This window comes from Arachis ipaensis, chromosome B4 (assembly GCF_059453495.1).
Source record: "Arachis ipaensis isolate K30076 ecotype BB chromosome B4, ASM5945349v1, whole genome shotgun sequence".
Taxonomy (NCBI): domain Eukaryota; kingdom Viridiplantae; phylum Streptophyta; class Magnoliopsida; order Fabales; family Fabaceae; genus Arachis; species Arachis ipaensis.
The window spans coordinates 137,014,842-137,032,155 of record NC_142439.1 but is presented as its reverse complement, the minus strand read 5'-3'; the positions used below and the strand labels follow the sequence as shown (position 1 = coordinate 137,032,155).

General features: G+C 35.3%; 1 non-coding gene across 1 annotated transcript; it reads right to left on the bottom strand.

Moving 5' to 3' along the window:
• Positions 1-16,711: 16,711 nt before the first annotated feature.
• On the bottom strand, positions 16,712-16,819 carry LOC148569385 (small nucleolar RNA R71). Its single transcript, XR_015882683.1, has one exon. It is a non-coding gene; the product is annotated as a small nucleolar RNA R71 (small nucleolar RNA).
• Between the last annotated feature and the right edge of the window lie 495 nt (positions 16,820-17,314).

The window sequence follows — 17,314 nt, the reverse complement described above, 5'->3', positions numbered from 1 at the left end:
TGAATATCTTAGAAGTGGAATAAGTTGAATTGAATAGAAAACAGTAGTACTTTGCATTAATCTTTGAGGAACAGCAGAGCTCCACACCTTAATCTATGGAGTGTAGAAGCTCTACCATTGAAAATACATAAGTGAAGGTCCAGGCATGGCCGAGAGGCCAGCCTTCAAAACGTGATCAATAGATCAAAAGATAATCCAAAGATGTCTAATACAATAGTAGGAAGTCCTATTTATAATAAACTAGCTACTAGGGTTTACAGAAGTAAGTAATTGATGCATAAATCCACTTTCGGGGCCCACTTGGTGTGTGCTTGGGCTGAGCTTGAGTGTTACACGTGTAAAGGTCATTCCTGGAGTTGAACGCCAGCTTTTGTGCCAGTTTGGGCGTTGAACTCCACTTTGCAGCTTGTTTCTGGCGCTGGACGCCAGAATTGGGCAGAGGGCTGGCGTTGAACGCCAGTTTGCATCATCTAAACTTGGGCAAAGTATGCACTATTATATATTGCTGGAAATCTCTGGATGTCTACTTTCCAACGCAATTGGAAGCGCGCCATTTTGAGTTCTGTAGCTCCAGAAAATCCATTTTGAGTGCAGGGAGGTCAGAATCCAACAGCATCAGCAGTCCTTCTTCAACCTCTGAATCTGATTTTTGCTCAAGTCCCTCAATTTCAGCCAGAAAATACCTGAAATCACAGAAAAACACATAAACTCATAGTAAAGTCTAGAAATGTGAATTTAACATAAAAACTAATGAAAACATCCCTAAAAGTAACTAGATCCTACTAAAAACATACTAAAAACAATGCCAAAAAGTGTATAAATTATCCGCTCATCACAACACCAAACTTAAATTGTTGCTTGTCCCCAAGCAACTGAAAATCAAATAGGATAAAAAGAAGAGAATATACTATAAATTCCAAACTATCAATGAAACATAGCTCCAATCAGATGAGCAGGACTTGTAGCTTTTTACCTCTTGAATAGTTTTGGCTTCTCACTTTATCCATTGAAGTTTAGAATGATTGGCATCTATAGGAACTCAGAGTTCAGATAGTGTTATTGATTCTCCTAGTTCAGTATGATGATTCTTGAACACAGCTATTTTATGAGTCTTGGCCGTGGCCCTAAGCACTTTGTTTTCCAGTATTACCACCGGATACATAAATGCCACAGACACATAATTGGGTGAACCTTTTCAGATTGTGACTCAGCTTTGCTAAAGTCCCCAATTAGAGGTGTCCAGGGTTCTTAAGCACACTCTTTTTTTGCTTTGGACCTTAACTTTAACCGCTCAGTCTCGAGTTTTCACTTGACACCTTCACGCCACAAGCACATGGTTAGGGACAGCTTGATTTAGCCGCTTAGGCCAGGATTTTATTCCTTTAGGCCCTCCTATCCACTGATGCTCAAAGCCTTGGGATCCTTTTTATTACCCTTGCCTTTTGGTTTTAAGGGTTATTGGCTTTTTGCTCTTGCCTCTTGGTTTTAAGAGCTTTTGGCTTTTTCTGCTTGCTTTTTCTCTCTTTTTTTTTTCTATTTTTTTTCGCCTATTTTTTTTTTCTTTTTTTTTTCTGCAAGCTTTGTTCTTTGCTGCTTTTTCTTGCTTCAAGAATCATTTTTATGATTTTTCAGATTATCAAATAACATGTCTCCTAGTCATCATTCTTTCAAGAGCCAACATATTTAACATTCTTAAACAACAACTTCAAAAGACATATGCACTGTTCAAGCATACATTCAGAAAACAAGAAGCATTATTACCACATCAATATAATTAAACTAAGTTCAAGGATAAATTCGAAACTCATGTACTTCTTGTTCTTTTGAATTAAAACATTTTTCATTTAAGAGAGGTGATGGACTCATAGGACATTCATAACTTTAAGACATAGTTACTAACTACTAATGATCATGTAATGAAGACACAAACATGGATAAGCACTTAACATAGAAAACGAAAAACAGAGAAAGTAAGAACAAGGAATGAGTCCACCTTAGTGATGATGGCGTTTCCTTCTTGAGGAACCAATGATGTCCTTGAGCTCTTCTATGTCTCTTCCTTGTCTTTGTTGCTCCTCCCTCATTGCTTTTTGATCTTCTCTAATTTCATGAAGGATGATGGAGTGTTCTTGATGTTCCACCCTTAATTGTCCCATGTTGGAACTTAATTCTCCTAGGGAGGTGTTGATTTGCTCCCAAAAATTCTGTGGAGGCAAGTGCATCCCTTGATGTATCTCAGGGATTTCTTGATGATGAGTTTCTTCATGTGCCTGTTGAGGTCCATCAAAGTGCTCTCTTGTTTGCTCCATCCTTTTCTTAGTGATGGGCTTGTGAGATGAATCTTTCCATCTCCCATGGCTCAGAGGTGGAAGCATTTGTCTTCCCTTTCCTCTTTCTTGAGGTTTCTCTGGCCTTAGGTGCCATTAATGGTAATGGAAAAACAAAAAGCTTATGCTTTTACCACACCAAACTTAGAATATTGCTCGCCCTCAAGCAAGAGAAGAAAGAATAGATGAAGAAGAAGAAGATATGGAGGAGATGGAGGGAAGTGTGTTTGGATGTGAATGGTGAATGGAAAACAGAAGGGATGATCATGAATGGAGAGAGAGAGAGGGTGAGGTGGGTGGGGATTATGTGAGATTCACAGATTCTGAGATGATCCTGTGGGGTCCACAGATCCTGAGATGATCGTGTGGGGTCCACAGATCCTGAGGTGTTCAAGAAATTACAACCTTGCACCAAATTAGGCATGTAAAATGCCCTTGCACACAACTCTGGGCGTTCAGCGCCAGGTTGGTGCCCATTTTGGGCGTTCAACGCCCATTTGTTGCCCATTTCTGGCGTTGAACGCCAGAACCATGCTTGTCCTGGGCGTTCAGCGCCAGCTCCTCTCCAGGGTGCAATTCTGGCGTTCAGCGCCCAGATGATGCCCATTTTGGGCGTTCAGTGCCCAGATACTGACCATTTTGGGCGTTCAGCGCCAGAACCATGCTCTGTTCTGGCGTTGAACGCCAGGCAGGTGCTTCCTCCAGGGTGTGATTTTTCTTCTGCTGTTTTTGATTCTATTTCTAAATTTTTCATTTATTTTGTGACTCCTCATGATCATGAACCTAAGAAAACATGAAAAACAAAAATAAAATTAGATAAATAAACATTGGGTTGCCTCCCAACAAGCGCTTCTTTAATGTCAATAGCTTGACAGTGGGCTCTCATGGAGCCTCACAGATGTGCAGAGCTTTGTTGAGACCTCCCAACACCAAACTTAGAGTTTGGATATGGGGGTTTGACACCAAACTTAGAGTTTGGTTGTGGCCTCCCAACACCAAACTTAGAGTTTGACTGTGGGGGCTTTGGTTGACTCTGCTTTGAGAGAAGCTTTTTCTGCTTCCTCTCCATGGATGCAGAGAGAGATCCTTGAGTTGTAAACACAAGGTTGTCCTTATTTAATTGAAGGATCAATTTTCCTCTGTCCACATCAATCACAGCTCTTGCTGTGGCTAGGAAAGGTCTTCCTAGGATGATGGATTCATCCTCTTCCTTTCCAGTATCCAGGACTATGAAATCAGCAGGGATGTAAAGGCCTTCAACCTTTACTAACACGTCCTCCACCTGTCCATAAGCCTGTTTTCTTGAATTGTCTGCCATCTCTAATGAGATTTTAGCAGCTTGTACCCCATAGATTCCCAGTTTCTCTATTACAGAGAGGGGCATGAGGTTTATTCCTGAACCAAGGTCACACAGAGCCTTAAAGATCATGGTGCCTATGGTACAAGATATTATGAACTTTCCAGGATCCTGTCTCTTCTGAGGCAATGTCAGTTGATCCAGATCACTTAGTTCATTGGTGAACAAGGGAGGTTCATCTTCCCAAGTTTTAATACCAAATAATTTGGCATTTAGCTTTATGATTGCACCAAGGAACTTGGCAGCTTGCTCTTCAGTAACATCCTCATTCTCTTCAGAAGAGGAATATTCCTCAGAGCTCATGAATGGCATAAGGAGGTTCAATGGAATCTCTATGATCACTAGATGAGTCTTAGATTCCTTAGGTTCCTCAGAGGGAAGCTCCTTATTGATCACTGGACGTCCCAGGAGGTCTTCCTCCTTGGGATTCACGTCCTTCTCCTCTCTTGTGGGTTCGACCATGGTAATTAATTCAATGGCCTTGCACTCTCCTTTTGGATTCTCTTCTGTATTGCTTGCGAGAGTACTAGGAGGGATTTCAGTGATCCTTTTACTCAGCTGGCCCACTTGTGCTTCCAAATTTCTAATGGAAGACCTTGTTTCATTCATGAAACTCACAATGGCCTTAGATAGATCAGAGACTAAATTTGCTAAGCTAGATGGATTCTGTTCAGAATTCTCTGTCTGTTGCTGAGTGGATGATGGAAAAGGCTTGCTATTGTTAAACCTGTTTCTTCCACCATTATTAAAGCCTTGTTGAGGCTTTTGATCCTTCCATGAGAGATTTGGGTGATTTCTCCATGATGGATTGTAGGTGTTTCCATATGGTTCACCCATGTATTTTAACTCTGCTATTGCAGGGTTCTCATAATCATAAGCTTCTTCCTCAGAAGATGCCTCTTGAGTAATGTTGGATGCAGCTTGCATTCCATTCAGACTCTGAGAAATCATATTGACTTGCTGAGTCAATATTTTATTCTGAGCCAATATGGTATTCAGAGTATCAATTTCAAGAACTCCCTTCTTCATAGGCGTCCCATTACTCACAGGATTCCTCTCAGAAGTGTACATAAACTGGATATTAGCAACCATGTCAATAAGTTCTTGAGCTTCTGCAGGCGTTTTCTTTAGGTGAATGGATCCACCTGCAGAAGTATCCAATGACATCTTTGATAGCTCAGATAAACCATCATAGAATATATCCAGGATGGTCCATTCTGAAAGCATGTTAGAAGGACACTTTTTGGTCAGCTGCTTGTATCTTTCCCAAGCTTCATAGAGGGATTTACATTCTTTCTGTCTGAAGGTTTGAACATCAGCTCTAAGCTTGCTCAGCTTTTGAGGAGGAAAGAACTTGGCTAAGAAAGCCGTGACCAGCTTATCCCAAGAGTTCAGGCTGTCTTTGGGTTGAGAGTCCAACCAAACTCTAGCTCTGTCTCTTACAGCAAAAGGGAAAAGCATGAGCCTGTAGACTTCAGGATTTACTCCATTAGTCTTAACAGTATCACAGATCTGCAAGAATTCAGTTAAGAACTGAAAAGGATCTTCAGATGGAAGTCCATGAAACTTGCAGTTCTGCTGCATCAGAGAAACTAGCTGAGGTTTCAGCTCAAAATTGTTTGCTCCAATGGTAGGAATGGAGATGCTTCTTCCATGTAAATTGGAATTAGGTGCAGTAAAGTCACCAAGCATTCTCCTTGCATTGTTGTTGTTGGGTTCGGCTGCCATCTCCTTTACTTGTTCGAAATTTTCAATAAGGTTGTCTCTGGATTGTTGTAATTTAGCTTATCTTAGTTTTCTCTTCAGAGTCCTTTCAGGTTCTGGATCAGCTTCAACAAGAATACCTTTTTCTTTGTCCCTGCTCATAAGAAAGAGAAGAGAAAAAGAAAAGAAGAGGAATCCTCTATGTCACAGTAAAGAGGTTCCTTATTGTTAGTAGAAGAAGAAAAGGAATAGGGGTGAAGAAGAATGAAGAATCCAAACACAAGGGTAAGGATAGTAGCAGTGATGTGAGATGAAGAGAAGTGCTAGTAGATGAATAAATAATTAGAAGGAGATGAGGGAGATGGAGAATTTTCGAAAATAATTTTTTTTTTGAAAAAGAGTTAGTGATTTTCGAAAATAGTTTTTGAAAAAGGTTAGTAGTTTTTTTTTGAAAATAAAAAAAATTAAAATAATTAGTTAATTAAAAAGAATTTTTGAAAAAGAGGGGAGATATTTTCGAAAATTAGAGGGAGAGTTAGTTAGGTAGTTTTGAAAAAGATAAGAAACAAACAAAAAGTTAGTTAGTTAGTTGAAACAAATTTTGAAAAGATAAGAAGTTAGGAAGTTAGAAAAGATATTTTGAAATCAAATTTTTGAAAAAGATAAGATAAGAAGATATTTTTGAAAAGATATGATTGAAATTATTTTTGAAAAAGATTTGATTTTTAAAATCACAATTAATGACTTGATTCACAAGAAATCACAAGATATGATTCTAGAACTTAAAGTTTGAATCTTTCTTAACAAGTAAGTAACAAACTTGAAATTTTTGAATCAAAACATTAATTGGTGATGTTATTTTTGAAAATTATGTGATAAAAATTAAGAAAAAGATTTTTGACAAACATTTTTATAATTTTCAAAAATAACTAAAAAAAATGAAAAAGATTTGATTTTTGAAAAAGATTTTGAAAAAGATAAGATTTTTAAATTGAAAATTTGATTTGACTCATAAAAACAACTGGATTTTTAAAAATTTTTGAAAAAGTCAAATCTAATTTTCGAAATTTTAAGAGAGAAAAATGGAAAGATATTTTTTTTGATTTTTGAATTTTTATGATGAGAGAGAAAAACAGAAAAATGATGCAATGCATGAAAGTTATGGATCAAAACAAGGAATGCATGCAAGAATGCTATGAATGTCAAGATGAACACCAAGAACACTTATGAAGATCATGATGAACATCAAGAACACATTTTTAAAAATTTTTAATGCAAAGAAAATATGCAAGACACCAAACTTAGAATTCTTTAATGCTTAGACACTAAGAATTCAAGAATGCATATGAAAAACAAGAAAAGACACAAAACATGCAAATGCAAAGATCAAACAAGAAGACTTACCAAGAACAACTTGAAGATCATGAAGAACACTATGAATGCATAATTAGTTTCGAAAAATGCAAGATGCACATGCAATTGACACCAAACTTATAACATGACTCAAAACTCAAACAAGAAACACAAAAAATTTTTTTTTTTGATTTTTTTGATTTTATGATTTTTTTGGATTTTTTTTCGAAAATTATTTGAAAAAGAAAAATAAGGATTCCAAAATTTTTAATATGAATTCCAGGAATCTTATGCTCTTTAAACTAAAGCTCCAATCAAGGGGTCAGGCATGGCTTAATAGCCAGCTAAGCTTTAGAATGGAATTACATCCATTGAGGTGATTAGTTGAAGACCAATCCCAAAGGAGTTTGGATATGGCTTTACAGCCAGCCAGGCTTCAACATGCTTCATGAAACACTAGAATTCATTCTTAAAAATTCTGAAGAAAAATGTATTTTTGAAAACATTTTTTTTTTCGAAAACAAAGGAAAAATTTTTTGAAAGATTTTTGAAAATATTTTTGAAAATAAAACAAAAAGAAAATTACCTAATCTGAGCAACAAGATGAACCGTCAGTGTCCAAATTCGAACAATCCCCGACAACGGCGCCAAAAACTTGGTGGACGAAATTGTGATTATACTTTGATTATGTAAAATTCATTGCTCTTTCTTTCCCTGGAAATGGCGCCAAAAACATGATGCCAATACCATGGTTCACAACTTCGCACAACTAACCAGCAAGTGCACTGGGTCATCCAAGTAATACCTTACGTGAGTAAGGGTCGAATCCCACGGAGATTGTTGGTATGAAGCAAGCTATAGTCACCTTGTAAATCTCAGTCAGGCAGATATAAAATAGTAATGGGGTTTTCGAAAATAATACTAAAATAAGGATAGAAATACTTATGTAATTCATTGGTTAGAATTTCAGATAAGCGTGTAGAGATGCTTTCGTTCCTCTGAACCTCTACTTTTCTGCTATCTTCATCCAATCAATCTTACTCCTTTCTATGGCTAGCTTTATGTAAGGATGTCACCGGTGCCAATGGCTACTTTCGATCTCTCTCGGGAAAATGATCCAAATGCTCTGTCACAGCACGGCTAATCGTCTGGAGGCATCACCTTTGTCGTTGGTTGCATCCTATTCCTCCTTGTGAAAATGGTCCGATGCGCTGTCACTGCATGGCTAATCATCTGGAGGTTCTCGATCATACTGGAATAGGATTTACTATCCTTTTGCGTCTGTCACTACGCCCAGCACTCGCGAGTTTGAAGCTCGTCACAGTCATTCAATCCCAGAATCCTACTCGGAATATCACGGACAAGGTTTAGACTTTTCGGATTCTCATGAATGCCGCCATCAATCTAGCTTATACCACGAAGATCCCAATATCTCGGACTCGGTCCCCTGTATTAGTAATCTAAGAGATACTCGTTCAATCGAAGGTAGAACGGGAGTGGTTATCAGGCACGCGTTCATAGGGAATGATGATGATTGTCACGTTCATCACATTCAGGTTGAAGTGCGAATGAATATCTTAGAAGTGGAATAAGTTGAATTGAATAGAAAATAGTAGTACTTTGCATTAATCTTTGAGGAACAGCAGAGCTCCACACCTTAATCTATGGAGTGTAGAAGCTCTACCGTTGAAAATACATAAGTGAAGGTCCAGGCATGGCCGAGAGGCCAGCCCTCAAAACGTGATCAATAGATCAAAAGATAATCCAAAGATGTCTAATACAATAGTAGGAAGTCCTATTTATAATAAACTAGCTACTAGGGTTTACAGAAGTAAGTAATTGATGCATAAATCCACTTCCGGGGCCCACTTGGTGTGTGCTTGGGCTGAGCTTGAGTGTTACACGTGTAAAGGTCATTCCTGGAGTTGAACGCCAGCTTTTGTGCCAGTTTGGGCGTTGAACTCCACTTTGCAGCTTGTTTCTGGCGCTGGACGCCAGAATTGGGCAGAGGGCTGGCGTTGAATGCCAGTTTGCGTCGTCTAAACTTGGGCAAAGTATGAACTATTATATATTTCTGGAAAGCCTTGGATGTCTACTTTCCAACGCAATTGGAAGCGCATCATTTTGAGTTCTTAGCTCCAGAAAATCCATTTTGAGTGCAGGGAGGTCAGAATCCAACAGCATCAGCAGTCCTTCTTCAACCTCTGAATCTGATTTTTGCTCAAGTCCCTCAATTTCAGCCAGAAAATACCTGAAATCACAGAAAAATACACAAACTCATAGTAAAGTCCAGAAATGTGAATTTAACATAAAAACTAATGAAAACAACTCTAAAAGTAACTAGATCCTAATAAAACATACTAAAAACAATGCCAAAAAGCGTATAAATTATCCGCTCATCACGTTGCTACATTGAAAGGGACATCAAATTGTGCATAATTTGAATGTTTCGTTAGAACACATTCATCTAAGGCGCATGTACATACATATGTTGGTAGGAGTGCTCAAAAGAATAAGAACAAGAGAATATATATACTCATTATGAGGTTTGGGATGCCATTTAAGGTTTTACTATTATCGTTTTCTTTTTTGTTGAGAATGTAATCCTGAAAGTGTCTTCCTGAGTTTGTTATGTAATTAGATTATTTGTTAGAGTGATAAAGGAAATCTCTGTCAATAATTAATCGGAAAAAGAATTTATTAGAGAAACAACAAAAATCTATGTCAATAATGAATCAAAAAAATAATTTATTCATTCAAAAATTTAATATTAGATATTTAAAATCTAACCATCGTCACATATTTAAAATACATGCAAATTGATTGATCGTTCCCTGTCATTTATCCAAGTGCGTATAATATATAAGTCATAATATAATTGTATTTATTATTTCTTTGTTATGTGTAAATGATGTATGTTTTATTTCTCTTGTTGAGAATCAAACGCTTTATTTAAAGAATAATAATTTAAATGGATCCTTAGTAAATTTCATATTAAATAACTTGATCTCCAACAATTTCTATTTAAAAGTTATTGAGAATTATATTTCGCTTAGATAATTTTGGTTTTCCTTTTGCTTTTATTAAAATTTTTAATATGGATGTAGAACAATTAGATTCTTAAATAAATTTATTACAAGATAATTAAGTTCTAAAAAATATGTCATGATAAGACAAATTAATCACTCTTCAAAAACCAAATAATTTGTCTTGTAGTCATTCTCGAAACTTTTTAAACTAATAAAATTTTGTTCTAATATTTCTTAAGAACCAATTTAATTGCTTACTGAACTAATTGTGAAAAAACTTAATTAAATTTACTTTATAACTCTTTCATTACTAGTAACACACTCGATGGATTTACTTTTGGGAAAAATTCTGACTGAAATTTCTATCGAATTTAGTGTCACCACAAACGACACAAATGATGAATTTTGGTTTTTCGCCAAATGTTACTATCGGACAAATAATTAAGATGGAAATTCTACAAAAAATTATGGGCGTAATTAAATAAGTTGGCAGCAAGTCTTAATTTTTATTCGACAAAAATCCCAATTTGAAAATGCTTCAACGTTCTGTATTACCGTAGAATAAATTCGATGGTAATACCAATGATAATGACCTTATTTAAATTGAATTTGTTGTCATCTCTCCTTCAATTCTGAAAATAACCCTTCCCCCAAACCCCTCTCCCCTCCCCTCCCCACTTAGCTACCATGCACCTCCATCAACAACCTTCATCTAGCCGCCACCGCAGAGCCCTCGGTACTCGTCATTTCAATGTTTTAACTGCACCCTAACATGTCACATTGTGCCTACCTCCACCACATACCGCACCCTAATCTCCATTTTTTTGACGCTCTCTCTCTGTCCTTAAAGTGATTGCCACTGCCGCATTGAAGCTATTGTCATCATTGGCGCTCTCTCTCACTGATAAAGTTTTTACTAAGTCCTTAATTAGTTGTGCTGTTTCTGTTTGTATATATATTAGTTATAGTTTTTCCTCGCCTTATCATTATGTTCTTATAAGAGGGATAGGAGTCGTGATTGTAATGATATGTATGTATATTATATTTATAAGTTTCTTGTGTAAGAAGTTTTGTTTATATATGAATGTTTGTAAAAGGTGAAAAAGATCTTACGGTTTTCAAAAGAAAATAGCGATATGATTTTGAAAGTTAAAGACTCCTATTTTATTATTAAGTATATAGAAGTCATCATAATATTCTTTATTATCAAAGTGGTGCAACCAGAAGCGTGATATTCTAATTAATAGTAAGGATGTTACATAATACTAACCATTCTGCCTAGACTAGAGTTGTAAAAAATAATGAAAATTGAATAAATAATTTGCGATAAGTTGTTCTAGGATTAAATTATAATAGTGTTATATAAATATTCTTATTTATTGTATATTTTTATTATCTATTATAAAATAGAATATGCACGTGTTCTAATAATTTAATCAATAGTTAATAATAAACGAGTTTTATATAAATTATGATATTCAATTTAAATTGAATACACTTAATACTTAACATATTCCTAATAATATAATATGTTAATAATTTTTCTAAGTCAGAGTGAAAAGATTAAAATGATATATCCTCTATTCAATTTTATAAGTAAAAAATAAAATAAAAAATTAGTAATATTTTTCAATTCTGAAACAATAAATTTAATCAACGTATATGAAAAATAAAAAAATCTTAAGCAATCATTGATAATTATTCTAAAAGACAATAAGATTCAAAAAAAAAAAAAATATCTATTAATCCAAGTTGATATTTAACAGATAAATCAGTAGTTTATTATGTCACATAGACATGCTCTGTTAAGACTAGAGAGATGTTGTTTACGGAAGGACTAAACAGTCTCACAGAATTAAAGATAAAAAATCAAAAATAATTTTTTTATTGAAATTCTCATTGTCTTTTAGAATAATTGTGATGAGGGGCCGTTTAGAATTTTCTTTATAATTTATTATTAATTATTTTATATAACATAAACTTCGTAATTTTATAAAAATAATTATCTAATTACATATTTATTATATATATCTAAAATTACATAATTATTCTAGTAATAATTAATAAAATATTAAATAAGATAATTTTTAGACCGTTTAAACTAATTTTTTATTGTTTTACAAATAATATTCTATTTCATTGATAATACGTAAAATGAGGTCAATATTTCTGGTCAAAGATTTAATGCGCTTCCAAATTAGTAATCTTCTCAATAATTATGAGAATATGTGTAATATTAGAAGCCTCTAATTTTATTAATTTAATATGTGAATACATTAATATTTAAATCTTACCATCAATATATGCATCTCTACACAATTGTTTTAGATGAAAACATAATATGTTTGATATGAAATGCATATATAAATACAAATCGTTTTAGGGAGATCATCAAGAGTTCATATGAAAAAATATTGATCACCATGTTAGATATATATTTCGTATTATTTGATTCTTCCATTTTTATATGGCACTTTCATTTTCCATCAAAAATTTTTTCTTCCTATCCTCATTCACATACTTGTCTACATATATAACCTTCAACTATAATGATCTTTAAATAGATCATCATATCAAGTCAATAAAGTACCAAAGGATTAGATTACTTTTGCTATTATTGCTACTGTATGGTTTTAAACATAACCGATTTTGGAAATTTATGGTGGCAATAATGAAACAAACTTCTGTATTATTGGTGATGATACTGCAGAAGATTATTTTTCCTTGTAAGCTTCATCATAGCTTTTAGGATTTTATGTTGTTCTTAAATATTATGGTGAACTCAGGTGAAAATAAATGAGATCTAATTTTGGTACATCTTATTGATTCAACCTGGAGCTCTTTGATTACGAAAACCTTCCAGATTCAATTGGCCAGTTGAACATTGACAAATAAGATTTAATTGATGTATGTTGATGAGCGGATAATTTATACGCTTTTTGGCATTGTTTTTAGTATGTTTTTAGTATATTTTAGTTAGTTTTTATTATGTTTTTAAATAAAAATCATATTTCTGGACTTTACTATGAGTTTGTGTATTTTTCAGTGATTTCAGGTATTTTCTGGCTAAAATTGAGGGACCTGAGCAAAAATCTGATTCAGAGGCTGAAAAAGGACTGCAGATGCTGTTGGATTCTGACCTCCCTGCACTCAAAATAGATTTTTTGGAGCTACAGAAGCCCAATTGGCGCGCTCTCAATTGCGTTGGAAAGTAGACATCCTAGGCTTTCCAAAATATATAATAGTCCATACTTTGCCCAAGATTTGATGACCCAAACCGGCGTTCCAAGTCAACATAGAAATTCTGGCGTCAAAACGCCAGAACTGGCATAAAAGCTGGAGTTAAACGCCCAAACTGGCACAAAAGCTGGTGTTTAACTCCAAGAAAAGTCTCTACATGTGAAAGCTTCAATGCTCAGCCCAAGCACACACCAAGTGGGCCCGGAAGTGGATTCTGCATCAATTACTTATTTCTGTAAACCCTAGGCTACTAAATCTATGTAAATAGGACTTTTTACTATTGTATTTTTATCTTGGTTCTTCTGGTTCCCTCTCTGGGGCCGAAGCCAATGATCACCATTATCGCTTTTGTATTTTCAATGGTGGAGTTTCTACACCCCATAGATTAAGGTGTGGAGCTCTGCTGTTCCTCATGAATTAATGCAAAGTACTACTGTTTTCTATTCAATTCACACCTACTTCTTCTCTAAGATATACACTCGTTCTTCAACCTGACGAATGTGATGATCCGTGACACTCATCATCATTCTCACCTATGAACACGTGCCTGACAACCACTTCCGTTCTACATGCAAACAAGCTTGAATGTGTATCTCTTGGATTTCTAATCTAAGATTAGAACCTTTGTGGTATAGGCTAGAATTATTGGCAGCCATTCCTGAGATCCGGAAAGTCTAAACCTTGTCTGTGGTATTCTGAGTAGGATCTGGGAAGCGATGATTGTGACGAGCTTCAAACTCGCGATTGCTGGGCGTAATGACAGACGCAAAAGGATCAATGGATCCTATTCCAACATGATCGAGAACCAATAGCTGATTAGCCGTGTGGTAACAGCGCATTTGGACCATTTTCACTGAGAGGACGGGAGGTAGCCATTGACAACGGTGAAACCCAACATACAGCTTGCCATGAAAAGGAGTATGAATGATTGGAAGAAGGCAATATGAAAGCAGAGGTTCAGAAGGAACAAAGTATCTTCATATGCTTATCTGAAATTCTCACCAATGAATTACATAAGTATCTCTATCCTGTTTTATGTTTTATTTATCTTTTAATTATCAAATCTCCATAACCATTTGAATCCGCCTGACTGAGATTTACAAGATGACCATAGCTTTCTTCAAGCTGACAATCTTCGTGGGATCGACCCTTACTCACGTAAGGTTTATTACTTGGACGACCTAGTGCACTTGTTGGTTAGTTGTGTGGAGTTGTGATAAAGAGTTGAGATTACAATTGTGCGTTCCAAGTTGTTGGCGCCATTGATGATCACAATTTCGTGCACCAAGTTTTTGGCGCCGTTGCCGGGGATCGAAACGAACAACAATTTCGCATTTGTTTCCGGCAACAGCAATGCCAAGTTTTGGTCCGGCAACAACACCAAGTTTTTGGCGCCGTTGCCGGGGATTGTTCGAGTTTGGCCAACTGACGGTTCATCTTGTTGCTTAGATTAGGTAATTTTATTTTATGTTTAAGATTTTTACTTTTTTAATTTTAAAAAAATTTCAAAAAAGTAAATATTATTTCTATTTTGTTCTTCAGAACTTTTAAGAATGAATTCTAGAGTTTCATGATGATTTGTTGAAGTCTGGCTGGCTGAGAAGCCATGTCTAATCTTTTGGACCGAGATTTCAACTTATCATCCACAAGGGCTTGTTGATTTCTATCAATCTTGCTGTTGAACGTAATGATTTGCTAAAGCTTGGCTGGCCATTGGCCATGTCTAGTGTTTTGGACCGAAGCTTTCACTGAAAGCTTGGCTGGCTAGAAAGCCATGTCTAATTCCTGGACCGGAGTTTTAGACTAACATTGCATGATTCCTGGAATTCTCATTAAGAATTTTGAAGTCCTTTTTCTCTTTTTCCATATAATTTTCGAAAAATCACAAAAATTTATAAAATCATAAAAACCAAAAATATTTTGTGTTTCTTGTTTAAGTCAAGTGTCAATTTTTAAGTTTGGTGTCAATTACATGTCTTTATTCTTCTTGCATTTTTCGAATATATGCATTATGTTCTTCATTGATCTTCAATTTGTTCTTGATGATCTCATTGCTCTGATCTTTAATTTCTCTTGGTTTGTGTCTTTTGTTATTTCTTATATGCATTTTCAAATTGTTATAGTCCTTAGTATACAAACTTCTAAGTTTGGTGTCTTGCATGCATTGTTTATTTGATCTTAGTTGTATTTTTTGTTTCTCATCATTAAAAATTCAAAAAACTTTTAAAATTGTGTCTTTTCAAGTCAATAACACAGAGAATTGATGATTCAGAACATTCAGCAGAGGAATTACACAGAAAAAGCTGGGCGTTCAAAACGCCCAGTGAAGAAGGAAAACTGGCGTTTAAACGCCAGCCAGAGCACCTGGCTGAGCGTTAAACGCCCAAAAAGGTAGCATTTTGGGCGTTAACGCCAGAATGGATGCCATTCTAGGCGTTTAACGCCAGGAGGACACTAGAGGGAAGATTTTGTTTTTAATTCAAATCTTTTTCAAATATTCATAATTTTTCAAAATCAAAATTTTTTCAAATCATATCTTTTCAATCATATCTTTTCAAAATCAATTTCTTTCCATTTTTTATTTATTACTATTTTCGAAAATCCTTGCTACAATTAGTGATTTAATTCAAAATTTTCAAGTTGTTACTTGCCCATTAAGAAATGATCAAAAGTTTAATTCTAGAATCATATCTTTTAATTTCTTGTTGGTCAAGTAATCAACTTTAATTTTAAAAACTTTCTTCTTTTAAATTTGATTCTAAATCATATCTTCTCAATCATGTCTTTTCAATCACATTTTTTTCAAAATTAAGTTTCAATCATATCTTTTTAATTTCTAATGTCAAAATCTTTTTCAAAAATCACTTAATTTCTTTCCCAATCTTAATTTTCGAAAATCATCAATCAATTTTTCAAATTTCTTTTAATTATTTCAAAATCTTTTTAATTTATTTTCGAAAATTCTTTCCCTCTTCTCACATCCTTCTATTTATGGACTAACACTCCTCCTCAAGGTATAATTCGAACTCTATCCCTCTTGATAAGTTCGAATTCTCTCTTATCCACCTTCTCCTTCTATTCTTCTTTACCTTTGATACCTCAAGGAATCTCTATACTGTGACATAGAGGATTCCATATTTTCTTTTCCTCTCTTTTCATATGAGCAGGAGCAAGAAAAAGGGCATTCTTGTTGAAGCTGATCCTGAACCTGAAAGGACCTTGAAGAGAAAGCTAAGAGAAGCTAAAGTACAACTCTCTATAGAGGACCTAACAGAACTTTTCAAACAAGAAGAAGCCATGGCAGCCGAAAACAACAACAATGCCAACAATGCAAGGAAGGTGCTTGGTGACTTTACTGCACTACTCCCGACTTCTATGGGAAAAGCATCTCAATCCCTGCCATTGGAGCAAACAACTTTGAGCTTAAGCCTCAATTAGTTTCTCTAATGCAACAGAATTGCAAGTTTCATGGACTTCCATTGGAAGATCCTCATCAGTTCTTAGCTGAATTCTTACAAATCTGTGACATTGTCAAGACTAATGGGGTTGATCCCGAGGTCTATAGACTTATGCTTTTTCCCTTTGCTGTAAGAGACAGAGCTAGAACATGGTTGGATTCACAATCTAAAGAAAGCCTGAACTCTTGGGAAAAGCTAGTCAATGCCTTCTTGGCGAAATTCTTTCCACCTCAAAAATTGAGCAAGCTTAGAGTGGAAGTCCAAACCTTCAGACAGAAGGAAGGTGAATCCCTCTATGAAGCTTGGGAAAGATACAAACAATTGATCAGAAGGTGTCCTTCTGACATGCTTTCAGAATGGAGCATCATAGGTATTTTCTATGATGGTCTATCTGAACTGTCCAAGATGTCATTGGACAGCTCTGCTGGAGGATCTCTTCATCTGAAGAAGATGCCTGCAGAAGCTCGGGAACTCATTGAAATGGTTGCAAATAACCAATTCATGTACACTTCTGAAAGGAATCCTGTGAATAATGGCACAAATAAGAAGAAAGGAGTTCTTGAGATTGATACTCTGAATGCCATATTGGCTCAGAACAGAATATTGACTCAGCAGGTCAATATGATTTCTCAGAGTCTGTCTGAAATGCAAGCAGCAACAGGCAATACCAAAGAAGCTTCATCTGAAGAAGAAGCTTATGATCCTGAGAACCCAGCAATAGAAGAGGTAAATTACATGGGAGAATCCTATAGAAACACCTATAATCCTTCATGCAGAAATCATCCAAACCTCTCAAGGAAAGATCAACAGAGGCCTCAACAAGGCTTTAACAACAATAATGGTGGA